The 13,901-nt window shown below is 37.4% G+C and overlaps 1 long non-coding RNA gene across 1 annotated transcript in view; it reads left to right on the top strand.

Moving 5' to 3' along the window:
• Positions 1-12,290, top strand: part of LOC135295466 (uncharacterized) — a 63,236-nt gene extending 50,946 nt beyond the window's left edge. The window contains exons 3-4 of the long non-coding RNA XR_010357576.1: positions 8,293-8,352; positions 9,552-12,290. This is a non-coding gene — a long non-coding RNA (uncharacterized LOC135295466). The remainder of the gene's footprint in view (positions 1-8,292; positions 8,353-9,551) is intronic.
• The last annotated feature ends 1,611 nt before the right edge of the window (positions 12,291-13,901 follow it).

Below are 13,901 nucleotides of genomic sequence, written 5' to 3'. Positions count from 1 at the left end.
AAAAGAACAGCTGAGTAATAAATACTTACTTTTAAAATAGATTTTTTTTTTGTGAGAGAGTAACCTCAAACATTTTCTTAAAATAGAATAAATCTTTCAATATATAGTTTCTTTGCATCTCAATTTTAAATGGCAGATTTTAATTAGTGTTTTGAACATATGAAATGCGACTTGGGGAATCTGCTGCGTACAGATTATGAATTCTGATGAGTTTTATAAAAAACTCATGGTATAGTCATTTTGTGTGTTTTTAAAGTAACAAAACCAGAAGTTCATGCGTTATTTTGTTACAAGAATAATATTTTCCTGGTCATGCCTTTTTTTTAATGTGCATTAGCAAAATGTTTCCTCAGTCCAGGACTTAGATTGTTTAATTTAACTGTGTAGTCTTGAAAGCAATCTCAAGTAAATTCTCTCTTTCCTTGAAATATTTTTCATTTTTTTGTCTCAACATGAAATACCTTTGCTACACTCAGTCTACAGAGGTTACTGGCAGCCCTTTCCAGAAACCAGAATCTCTATGTTTATTTCCATGCTCTCTTCTTCATGTGAAGCCAAATAATACTTGCTTGGTGCACTGTGGCTCTCTTTAAATAGGACTGAATCTTATTTAAAGTTTTCAATGTGGATTTTCCCCAAAATGACAGATGGGAAATGTAGGGACCTGGATTTGAAAAATTCTTAGGGAAGACAGAAGTAATGAAGATGGGGCTTAAAGAAACTTGGAGTCTCTTGAGCAAACCTATGAAAGACTACTTTATCCTCAAAATGGAGCGACAGTAGCAAAGACAGGACAAAGAAATGCCACATGTGCATTATTAGGGCACAAGTAACACATATTAAATTAGAATGCTTGTCTCGACTGCTACGATCTGATTCTGACTACTGAATCATCTCCAATCTCAAATGAGAATCATATTTCTAAGCTTGATTTGTCTAGTTGGCTCCCAGGAAATTGACACTGATGTGAGCAAGATAAACTATGTAAAACACCATTTAAAGAAATGCTGGGTTATGTTATTTTTAATTATTTTCCTTTTAGCCTGGTTGCATTCTTTATGAAAAATTATCCCAACTTTACATAGAGTGAGACAGAAAACCACTGTAGAACACTGGCAGAATCTGGGACTTTCAGGCCTTTTTTAGTGCTTCAGAAATCAGTTCCTAAAACTGCTCACTGGACCTGCACTATCTTGAAGTGGATTTGACAGCTCTCACACTGTCCTCTGGAGGAAACTGTTCTCCTGAACAAAAATAGATGTTAAGTGGTGCAAGGAGGGTTTGATTTATATGCCATAGTGAGTAGGTAGTGAGTAGTGGGTTAGAATCGTAGAACCTTTTAGGCTGGAAATGGCTCTTATGACCAGGGAATCCACCTGTTAACCTAACACTGCCATGTCCACTACTAAACCATGTTCCTGAGCTCTGCAAGTGGAATTTGAAAGAAAGTGCCACTACATGATGTAGTCTGAAATTTTACAGTTGATTTGCATTTCTTATGAGAATTAAAACAAAGTATTCTAACATTGTTCGAAGGAAATTTCCTTTAAAGTTTTATTAGGTAGTTAGAAACCGTTTGTTTCAACAATATCGAAGCATTTAATTCTGAGGCTGACAACTTTTACACTACGAAATATAGTAATACACAAATAAAATGTTCAAATTATGATAGATTTTTTAAAAAAATAAAACACTTTGATCTGCATACAGTGTCAAAGGGAATTCAACCCTCTGGAGAATTTCCTTCCTTTTTTATTTCCAATATTAAATTTTGGAAAACTGACCTGATTTTATAAGGGTTTTGAAGGTATTGCATATTCTGATGGAAAATGGCTCGTTGGGAATGTCCCTGAGCAGCTCTGGTAATGAGTTTATCCATGAAACATTTGCTGAACGGGTAATGTCTACTGAATTGAATTACTGTGTTTCCTTTATAACACACTGATCTTTAGATTCATGATTTCATTTGTTTACTTTCCTGTTTTATGGCTAAAGTGGAACTAATCAAGGAATAAAAAACCAGGACAGAACACTATATTGACATGCAGTTTACATTTTCTTATTTGCAGATCTGCAAGCTTTTCAAAACTATGGCAATAGAAAATTAACTGTTCTGTTGAAGGATGCTGGGAATTGCTCTCAGTTCCACCAGGGAAAAGTTTTATCTTTTGAAACATGGACTGACTTTAGTTTTTATTGTAATTAAGTCAGTTAGTAGAAGGAAGAAAAAAAATACCTGCCAAGAAATTATCTGTAAGACCAGTCAGTTCATTAAAAATAAATAAGTAAATAGATAAATAAAGAAAAAAAAATTACCCATTCTGTCTCTGCAATATATGACAAAGGGGAGAAGAGATTATAAAGAGGAAAAATAAAGTGATTACTTTGATTCATTATAAGCTGTACTTCAAGTCATTCTAACAAAATAAAAGCCACAAGTTTCTCATTCACCGAGTTATACTCTGAATATTTCAATTTTATGTTTTTAGGAAATGTATGGCTTTGCTGTATAACTTTTAATCTTTTTCATTGACTTGAAAATGTAGAGCATGGAACTGGTAGGGGTGGAATATTGAAAATAATTAAAGTAGTGATCCTTACTCTGTCATAAAACATAAGATACAACCAGTTCCTAAGAAAGAACTTCACTGCTGAACTATGATTTATTTTCTCGGTCTTGACTCTCACCCTACAATCCCCTCAAACTACTCAGTGTTGTTTGTGCTGCTCCCACTGCAGGCAGATAATTGAGAGCTGCACGTAGCAGGAGCACAGAGAAAGTGCAGCCTCTGTCCCTAGGACCTCTCAAACAGATAGGGAACACAAGGACAAAATTCCACCTTGTTATTAGCAGCAGGTTTGGCTCATGTGTACCTTAATCACTATCCACTGTCTTCTGCCAAGACAAGGAGAATTTTGGAGAAGGGCCGTAGATCATGGTTTTCTGTGTTCCTGTGTAATCTGCAGAGCACCTGTATCCTGGGAATGCTGTGCATAAAGGCTCAGTGAGATTAAGTGGTGTTCTACATAGGAAAGATAACTGAAATTATGCAAAGCTGCAATAAAAAGGAAAGGTGTAATCCAGTATCTGTGTCCAAGATTGCACTTTGCTGGGTACATGGGATTTCCATGAAAGGAAGGACTCTGTCTTTACACTAAGGGAGGAGAAACAATGGAATTGAGTGTCTAGGGCAGATTTGGAGTCCCCTCCTTCTGCATTAAAAAAAAACAAAAACAAAACAAAACAAAAAAATGAATAATACCTGTTGGAAAAAACAGATATAGTATGGTAATTGGATCAAAGAGTGGAGAGAAGATCTCTCAGGTTCGCTTCAAGCCTATTTCTCAAAATTCTGGGTTTGTCATTTTATGAGCTTGTGGGGGCCAGAGGGAAGTCAGTCCTTCCAGCTGAATTACAGTTGCTCATCACCGACTTGGCCTCCTGATGCTCTCTGGATCCATTTGAAGGAAGTATGTGCTGCAGATGTGTAGCTGCTTCCCAATGTGGTTTCCTCTTTATAACACAAGTTTGCTCAAGTTCATATGTGTTAGATGTTTTCCAAACTGGATCCATGCATGACATGTAACACTTGGCCCTGTGCCTTTCTCATGCCCTGCATGTTGTCCTTCTAGCCCTAGGAGACACTCCCTGCATTGCCTTTGCTGGTGCACACTGGTGTGATTGATCTGACAGCCAGAGTGACCTGGGGAGGCCAGACTTTTAGTTGCAGAGAGCCTCAGGAATAACCGATGGCTAAGCATGTGAAGCACGTCGAGTTCAATAACCACTGGGCTGCTGCTGAGCTCTGTAAAAACACTGCCTCTTGCTGAAAGGCAGATTGCCTTTGACTGGCACAGGCTCATGGAAGAGCAGAGCCACTGCTCCCTCCAGGGACATGTGGATTTCATTTCTCTGAATGGGGCTTTCCCAATAAAAAGGGATAAGGGATGTTGAATAAGGCCACCATGGGGTTACTTGCATTCCTGCTGCAGCCCATTTTTTTAAATCTGCTCCTTGCCTCCCAAATGTGATAACATAGCAGCATTGCCATTTTCTGGACTGTTTTAACGAAGCTGGCGGCCAGAACAGCTAGCCATGTCTCCTTATCTGTATGGACCTTTAGCAGCAACTTTAATAATTTAGAATTATATGAGTCTTCTGAGACATATGTTAAATATTTTCCTTTGGGATCCTTCAGAGCTGTATTATGCCTGTAAATTTTGCTAGGGACAGGCTAGAATAGCTTGTCTTCCTGTGTGATACTCCAGTCTGCATGTTGGATATCCATATGGTGTAAATACTGTTGCTCCATTGACTTCACAATGATTTCCTACTGAGACAGCTGCATCTCCTGGCTGTGTACAGCAAAAATTAAGACTTGAATGAGAAATATATGAGGGAAATTCAGCTTCTGTCAGAAGCAATATCAGTAGGCCAGGGAAAACAACTTGCAAGTTTGGAGTATAAGGGGATATTTATCCTCCCAAACCAGATACGTTTGACAGCAAAATTACTACAGTTAACAAGTTCAGTGCTTTGCTAGATCTCAGCCTCTTATTTCTGGCATCAGCTTAGTGGGCTGAAAATATTCTGTCAGCAAAGACCAGGGGCTGGGACTTTATTCCCCCTACTTATCTCTGGCTATGAAACTGCCATCTATTCTCCATGCATGCACTATCCTTGTCTTGTCCCTTCTTCTTCCAGGTAGAATCGGACGTGGTCCAAAGTGATCTTAGTTTAGTGCTAAGAGATAATGAGACTGGTTAGGAATATGAGCTTTTCTTAATTAAGATTAAGTAATGAGTACTGCAAACTGTGCACTGTCTTTAAGTTTAGTTGTGGCAGAAGTTCAGGATGCTAGTGTTTCTCTATGACAACTTTAACTATTTAGACTACTACTGTCCTCCACGTCACCTTTCTTTAGCTTGGCAGTTTGAGAATAAGTTATTTGCTCAAGTTTATAATTCTCACAGCTGTTTTCCTGTGATCACGCATTCATAAATTGAATCACGCAATTTATGAAAAATATCCTTTGCTTTTTAGAAGTACCCCTTGTTTTCTTCTAGTGGCCTTGCTGAGTCTTTTTGACCCTGAAAACACTGGTGTATCCCTGATACCTTTTGGTTCACTGTTTAAAAACAAAAGAAAGTAATTTTTGGGTCAACCTAAAAAGAAAATTTGTTTGATTTCTTCTCTCCTAGCTCCTGAGAATCAAAACCAAAAATCATTTTAATTTGAAGGGAATATCTTGGTTGACTCTAGAAAATGTTGGATAAATTTTTTGCTACTACAGTAATGTAGAGGAAATTTGGAAACAAGTATTGAATTGACATGGGAAATTAATTTAAAAAAGTGAATGTATCATGTTACATTATTCTGTTTACCACCTTTTTCTTGTCTCTTCAATCTGATGTTTGCAGCAGCTTTTGGGAAGTTCAAGCTTCAGGTTAAGCTCCCCTCTCTCTCTGATTTTAAATATAGATTTTCTATCTCTCTAGCATGCCTATTGGTGCATTTCAGTCTCACTAGCTGAAGCTGCTCCACTTTTTGTAAATAATTGAGTATTCATTTTGACAGACAGGGAAATAAATGTGAAAGCCTGGTTCTTTAGTTTGCGGGTTATGACATTTTAGCTTGGAGGTATGAAAGTCAGTTAAGTCCTTGCTTCAGCAGCAGTATAAACACTTCTGCTGGCTACAGGGCTGGAAAGAGAGCTTGCTCCTAGAAATATTAGAATGCCTGATGGTATGAATACTTTTCTGGTAGTAAGGGAGACTCATCAAGCTCTGATGCACACAGGGAAGAGAAGAAATAGAAAACAACTTCCTGCCCTCCAGCCACAAGTGCTTCCATGAGGGGGAGTACCAGCCAGCACTGCGTGGTGCTCATGGGGCTGCCATAGTGTTTAGGTGAAGTTTATAAAAAGTTATGTTGCTTTGTCTGACCAATAGTGCTTGTCTTAGCTGAACTGAAACCACAGATGATTTCAAATGTTCCCAGATTCATCTTTTGGTGTAAAGAGACATCAAAGCAATGTCTAGTGTTAATTCAGAGCTCTTAGATTTAACTCGATAGGATTTTTTTTAGTGGAGGGAAGGAGAGGCTATGTTAGGAAATTATCAACTTGATGATGTTGCTTTCTGTATGTAAATTAAAAAAAACAAAACCAATTTCAGTCTTCTTAGTCCTCGAGACAGTCATTTCTTATAAACAGAAATAATAAATGTGATCACAAAATGCTTATAAGAACTTTGAAGATGTAAGGTGCTAAAAAACAAAGAAAAACCAGAAAATTTCTAAGTTCATGTCAAAGGAAAAGTCTCCAAAATTTTGACAGTTTGACAGTCATTTTCCATTCTGGGTGCTCCTGTAAGTGATATCTCAGACTTCCTTTTAAAGGTACACCAAGAAAATGATGAATATGTACACCAGTGAATTTATTTCAAATAAGAAAAGGTCTTTAAAGTTGACAGATAACAAGCTCCTGAAAAATTATTTTGTAATAAATAGCTCAATCCAAATATTTTTAGGAGAAGACATGTTCAACACCCTGAAGACTGAGAAAGGCATTTTAGGTCACTGAGTGGACTCACTCAGTGATACCAGTCATATCAAATAAGGAAATTATGCTATTGAAGCCTGGTCCAGAGAACAAATGCTTACACAACTTTATACCTGTCATCCAAAAATGCCTCCCAATAACCCTATATTAATTAAAGACCAGATTATAAATATAGCATTCCACAGTCTTTTTTCAGTGTTTTGCTCTTGAGGGACATCAGGACAGCTGCATCTTGGCATTACTGCCCATACTTCATAATAAGGGAGAAACAGCAGTGGTTCCTAAAAATTTAACCTGAGGAAAAAAGGCCCTTTGAAATTTCATGGTCAATTTATGCCTAGGAATAGGAATAGAAACCTAGAAAACACTGCACTTACCTAACAGGATCTTGTTTTATGACACCTTATTTTATAAATCTTCTGTGCAAAATCCTATGTTTGAGCTAGTCATAGAGACTACCTCAAAAGAAAATGCACAAAAATGATCATTTCTGGGAGTCTTTTGGTGGTTTGAGATCTAATATGTTGGTTGTGCACTGGTTATGTGGGTTGTACATTGGAAGTGACTCCGAAAGAAACATTTATTCTTGGCACAAATGCAGGCATCAGTACCGCAGGTGTATTCCAATCATATTAATCAAACTTATTTTATGCCAGGATGCCCACCTAAGATTTCTGTCTGACAACTGAGATGTCATTCTTAAAATTTCTTTGAACTACAAGTGTCCTATCTTCATCAGTTTTGCCTCTTTTATTGTTGCCTGTTCAGGGTACAGAAGGTTAGCAAGGCAATGGAAGGGTTTGTTTTACAGAACATTCTGAGAAACTCTAAGGTAGTAGAAAAACAAAAAAGTGAAGATAAAAAGAAGAAAACAGAAAGGGAAATAAACATTCAGATGTGCAAAATGTCCTATTATGTGACTTAAGATTATTGAGAAATAATAATAATCTTGAAGCACAAAATGTACCATTTTGCTTTATTGCCGAGAAGCTGCAAATTTATCTGCTTAAGAGTTTAAAAAGTCAATTCTTTAATGAACAAGAAACCCTGCTGGTGTTATATTCTCTCCCTTGTTTCTGTACTGCTATATGCCAAGTTATTTTATTAAACTGAGAATGTAATACAACACTATTTAAAATTTTGGAATCTTATTTTACTAAAGCTAATATTCAGAGGTTATTGGGAGAATGAGAAGGCAATTGTTTCAATTGTATTAAAGCAATGGTAATGTTAATTTCAACTTCTTTTTTAATTCTTGCCTTACCAGAACCCTATGCCAATCAAGAAAAACTCATTAATCCAGTTAACAAGCATAACAACAGTTTTTCTTGTGGAATCAAGTAGGCAGAACTCTGCTACACATTGCCCATTAGCCCAATATCATTTTCTTATGAAGAAAACTCTGCTTGGTAGAATATTTTCTTGAATTAATGTCATAGTGATCTGCTCCTTTCTGGTTATGCAACAGTGAAGAAAATGGTCTTTGGACTATTTCACATGGTGTCTCTGAATTCTGTGATCACATTAAAGACACATTTCTTTAATGCATCTTTCAAGAAAAGAAAAAACAGCAAAACTCATCAAAAAAAAGGTGCAGAGAGCAAAGATGCAAAGAAGAGAGGAGAAGAAATTTGTCTCTTCACAAATCAGCCACCCAGCTATTCTGGGCAGCAGGGGTTGCTGAGGATGGTGTATTTGTTGGAAGGGTGATATTTTTCATGCCCTACAGGTACACAGGAGATGGTCTTCCACTACTGCATGGACAAAATTCATCAGGTTCCTCATTCTGGTAAGGAGTATCACCTTAAAATCATAACTGAAAAATAAGGATATTTGTAAGTACCTACTGGCTTTCAATCAGGAATAGATTGCTTTAAGTAGAGGTCACCTCTCTCCATTTTTTCCACTTCTGGCAAATTTTTACCCAGTTTCTCCAATTTCAACAATAAATCTTTAGAGATGCACAATTCATCATCTGCACAATTTCTTTCATTATGACAAACAAGGACTTTACAGACACACAAAATGTTCCCTAATATCCACCATGGCATGGAAACAATTTACATTTTAGCTGAAGGTCAGAAAATACGGCCCCAGAATTTGATACTACTGACTTTTTCTTTCAATAACATAATAGTTACTTAAAACTGAGTGCAAGCTGTAAATAAATTGTTGGAAATACTGGCTCAGCATTTGATAGATTCACATATTCACATTTGCTTTAGGGTGTCTTTCCCCCAAAGAGATTTGAATAATTGAGTTCTACTGGCAGGAAAACAATTCTTAAATTCACATACAGTTGTACTGATGCTCACAATGCAATACTGACCAAAAGTAGAAAATTAAATAAAGTCACATGCTTCACCAAATCAACTACGATGTACCAATGCAGATCAGGTAGCAAGCTCACAAGCTTTGTATATCAAAGGCTTACAGGGAACTGTTCAGGTTCAATCCATGGAAAAAAATATTTAACAAAATGATCAGATGGTTTTGATTAACAAATAAACTGGAAAGTAGATTTGCTACTGGATATTCAGCAAGCAGAAAATGAGCTTACATTCAGCAGATGAATTATTCATTGTGAATTATTTTCTCAGTTCTAATAATTACAACAGGGAAAAATTAATTAATGTTACAGCAAATACTTTAATTTTTATAATAAAAAGATTGATCATTGAAATAAGTCTCAAAAAGAGATTTCTAAACGAAAGAAAGAATGAGACATGATCAAGAATAATATGAAGCTTCAACCTGAATAAAATTTACACCTGTGAATAATTTTACACAACTGTAATCCCATATGCACATAGTTCCAGTAGAGAATTTGGACATTTAAATAGTTTCTTACTTTCCTTTGCATTATGAGAAACATCTTAACTATGGCTTATAGATGTATTCAGAAGATGGTATTGTAGTTGTATTAAGTCCAGGTTTAGTTTTAATTATTTGCTGATAATTTTCTTGTAATTTCTTTGTTTCTTGCAGTCACAGTCCTAGAAGCTTTATTGAATTGAGGTATTCCAAGAAATGAAGCAACCACAAAATTGGTGTTGAAGTCACTGAGCTGACGGTGTGGAGACTATCAAGAGACTGGTGATGGGAAACTTCTGCACTGGCATGAAAGGAACATTCTCATTCAATCTTAAGAGAGATAATGGAAAACAATGACAGTGAAAGCTGGTTTATCTCACTCACCCTCTTTAGTGGTAAATTTTTAAACCAAAATATAGATTGTGCTAGAGAAAGGATTTTCCATGTAGGAAGGGTTTATAATAGGATTTTACTTATTTTAATTATTATATCAATACTTTTACAGAAGGGTTATTCAGTTATAGAGTTTAATTTATCAGCAAACATCTGTTTTGAGGTATTCATAACGTTCATTGAACCAAAAGCTGCTTTTCTATCAAAGTGAAAATTTTCACAGAAAAATGTGGCAATGAAATTTTTCATGCTTTCATGAAAATAAAAGTGGCTTGTTTTTGTAAAATTTGGCATCAAAAGTTGTTAAACAACATATGTTTTAGAAGAAGAACTGTAATAATATTAAATCAGTTTAGTTTGGCTTTGCTAACTTTTTAATCAACTGCCAGAGCTTTTCCTGACCCAGTCTGTTAGAATCTCCTGATAATTTCTGTAGGTTGTTTAAAACTTGAATGTAAAATGCTTTCTGCTGCTGTAGGGCTGATTGAGAAGGAGAAGTTTAATCCCTCTGCTGTGTTGTTTAACTAACAGAAGTTCCATGCCATTATACGTTATTAAACCCATAATTTAAACCTGTGCTCCAAAAGCATTTTGTGAAAACATGGGTTCCCATCAGCATCCAGCTGCTTAAGAGCTGAGTATCTATTTTACAGTTATGACTCAACAGGGTGGAAGACAAGAGCAGCACCTGTCAACACGTGTATGCCGAAAGCTGTCCCAAAAATACAAAAATAGAGATAACAGTGGAATTAGATATCCACTGTGCTGAGGAGCCTAGCAACACATAGCAAAGGTGTCTGCTCCAAAGATTTTTCCACTATGATATAATCCAAAACCACTGCATCACCACGAAATAAAGAGGCTCTGCAATGGAAGGCAGAGATAATAAGACCTTACAGGTCTTATAACACAAAATACTTACATGCCTGGTTTCACAGGCTTATGTTTAAAAAGTGAAAAATACATAAGGAACAAGGGACATTAAATATGTCAGGATCCCTACTGGCTACCTGCCTAAATGTTAGTCAGAGTGCTTGTTAATGCAGTCTAAATTCAAAGAGATGCAAAAAGCTGCTTGAAATCAGAGTTCAAACAAATGCAAGGCAAAAGGATTTTCTACAGACTCCCTTTCCTTTTTCCCAGGGACTCTGGTCCTTGGGTCTGTCCAAATTTAGAATACAAAAAAAGCAATAATTTTTTTAATTTTTTTTTTTAATGTGTGTGTATTTCCTGGCTTCTGTCCCTCATGGAGCAATTAGCTTCATCTGTGTGCCCTGATACAGTTTCCTATGGCAGATCTCCACAGCAATCTCTGCAGTAGGTCAGACATCTGCTGAAGTCACTTGCTTCCATGATTTCATTTAACCGTTTTCTTTGCTGCATGACAAGGACATACAGCTGAGCACCAAGAGGACTGAGAAGCACTGATGTTAATTCCATCCAGAACAATTCTTTGTAGAGCCTCAGAGGTGATATTTTAATCCTCTGAGCCTCATTTACTAGATATGCCACATGGCAATTCCTATTTTCAGTTTGAAGGTAGCATTTGGGATCAGCAGCTCTTTTAGCCTTCTGCCTTCCCCCCCTCTGTCAGCCTCCTCTGTCAGCAGCATGTGCCCTGCTGGATCCCCCCTATGCTCCTGTGAAGCATGTTGAAAGTATCTCTGCCTGTGTGCTACATTTCTGCTTTTCACATCTTTTCTCTCTTTTCTTTTCTTTTTAAATGAAATTTTGCCTAGCCAGTGGCAGCTGTTGGATCTTTAATTGGCAGCGGAATACCTCTCAAATAACAAGACTGTGTCACATAGAAAATATCAATGTTTCCATAATATTGTGACTTGGCAACCAGTATATTAACTTGGGAGGCTTTGTGACATCAGGTGCTACAAATCATCCCTTTAATTTTCCTTAAAAATACAACTCAAGAAAGGAGATTTTTTCAATCACAAAGCTACACATTTCATTAGTATTCTCATTACAGTTCATACCACTTATTTATGGAGTGCTCACGAGTGTGATAAATGCTATATGGCTCTGCAGACCTTAGGAGCAAGCTTTACATATAACAAGGCAAGTGAGACCTGAACAATAGGTGAACAAGTCAATTTCTTTTTGTATTAATTGGATCTGCAAGGAAAACTGAAGAAGGGAAAAAAATCCCTCTGCTATTCAAGTATCTCTAAAACTTCCACCGACTTTAATGGCATTAGAATTGAGGCTTTAAAGACAGCCTTGTTCTCTTTGAGAAGCAATGACAATAATTTCTCACTAAGACTCTGTAAAACCTCCTGCTTATTTTTCCTTTCTGTACCTTTTCTAGTAAGATCTCTGTGTCAGCTTCCCAAGTGTGCCTAGTGGGGAAAGTCTGATTTTCACTTTCAGTGGATTGCTGATGCCTAACTAACAATAATAAAAGCAGTTTGTGTCCCTGAACCCTCTCAGGAGCGTTGCAGCCTGAATTGGGTGTTATGCATTGCAGCTCGGCCTTTTGAAAGCGTCCACGGAAACAGAGCACAGAGCCTTGTCAGCCACTGTTCAATTCTTCAATTAAAATGTGAGCTTTCTCTTTTATAGTTCTGTGTTTTGTCTTCATTCCTTATTGCAGCACTTATACCTGGTGCAGGATATTTTAACACTTGCTTTCTGGCAGTCAGTTATATATTGAAGATTTTTTGTCCTCTAGGAATGAGCTCTGTTGTTTTGATTGATTTTTCACTCTTTTTATTACCTGCAAAATACTAGATTCTGAAAGTAATAGCAACCATCGTTAAATAGTATAGGAAATAAAAGATACTTCAGTTGTCTTAAGGCTGTTTCAATCTCCTTTTCCCTTTCTGCAGAGGGACATAAGTTTGTCTATGGCTTAGCAAAAAAAGAAAAAAATCCAAGTCTTTTTCAATGTAGAGTTTTTTTTGTCCTTTAAAGGCAAGCTTGAAAGGCTATATATTGTCTGAAGAGAATAAGAAAAAAAAGTTAGGCTAGTAGAGTCTACTTTATTCTGCCCACTACATTTATTCCTGCTGTTAGCAGGATTAAAATTTACTACTAGAGAGAGGCATAAATAAAGACATGTTCTTGGAAAATATATGCAAATGTGAGCACACCTTTCAAAACCTCATTTGGCAGTTCAAATGCCTAAGTGCCTGAGCTAGAAGCTACTGTAAAATTGACTGCAAGGTGGAGAAAATGCATACAAAGTAAGCCAGAGGCAGAACAAGGCTGCAGTCCAGGTCCACACAATACCTGCCCAGGATAGCATCCTCTAGGGTACATTGTCATATATTTGCCTTGGTTATGTTTGTGAGAGGGCATTTGTCTTTTCAGGAGGGCTAAAATTTGCTGGATGGGGTCTGAATCTGGATTTTGGGACATAGTCCCCCTGTTAGGAATTTTTCCCAGCTGTCCTTCCAACAGTGGTAAATAACCTTGCAGGATGAGCTGTGGAAAAGTCAGATTGCTGCTAGGAGAGGAGAGAGACAAAGGGCTAAATCTGCTTCTGGAAAGGGTAGGCAGCGGGTTGACAGCATCATTTTCCATGTCTGGTCCCAGGGGAGGAGGCTAACTGAAGCTGGGCTGTAGAATTTGTGTTTGGAGTCCTCCAAAATCAATAACCAAGTCTGTATTCAGCACCAGGATTTCCAAGGCAGGTAATTTAATATGGCTCTGAAATCCTCCTGTATAAGTACCCCAGCTGTGGATGTTTGAAAATTGCATGAACTGTCAGTCCTTGACACACAGCCTTGTTGGGAGCAGATTCTCTGGTGATCACTTTAAACTGTACCCAGATAATTAGCCCCCAGAGGGCCGGGCACACCTTTATCACACAGAGTTGGTCCTGGCATTCCTCACCACTCCTGAGTCCTGCTGTTGGCCACTGGTAAGCAGAGATATGAGAGAGGAAATGGTGTGGTGGCTGATATGCCCTGTTAAGCAGGTGCTTGATCTCTTTTCTGGGCACCTTGTGATGTTAAAGGCCAGGGTAATTTAGAACAGCCTGTGGAGTGCTCAGACACAGGCCAAGGGAATACCTTTCACAGAGCAGCAGACCTTTTTGCACAACAGCCTCAACCTGTGCAATTTGATTGCACCTTAGGAACAAACCCTCTGAATGACAAGGGCAATGACCTGAAC

The sequence above is a fragment of the Passer domesticus genome, chromosome 2, assembly GCF_036417665.1.
Source record: "Passer domesticus isolate bPasDom1 chromosome 2, bPasDom1.hap1, whole genome shotgun sequence".
NCBI lineage: Eukaryota > Metazoa > Chordata > Aves > Passeriformes > Passeridae > Passer > Passer domesticus.
This window is presented reverse-complemented; position numbering and strand designations above follow the sequence as displayed.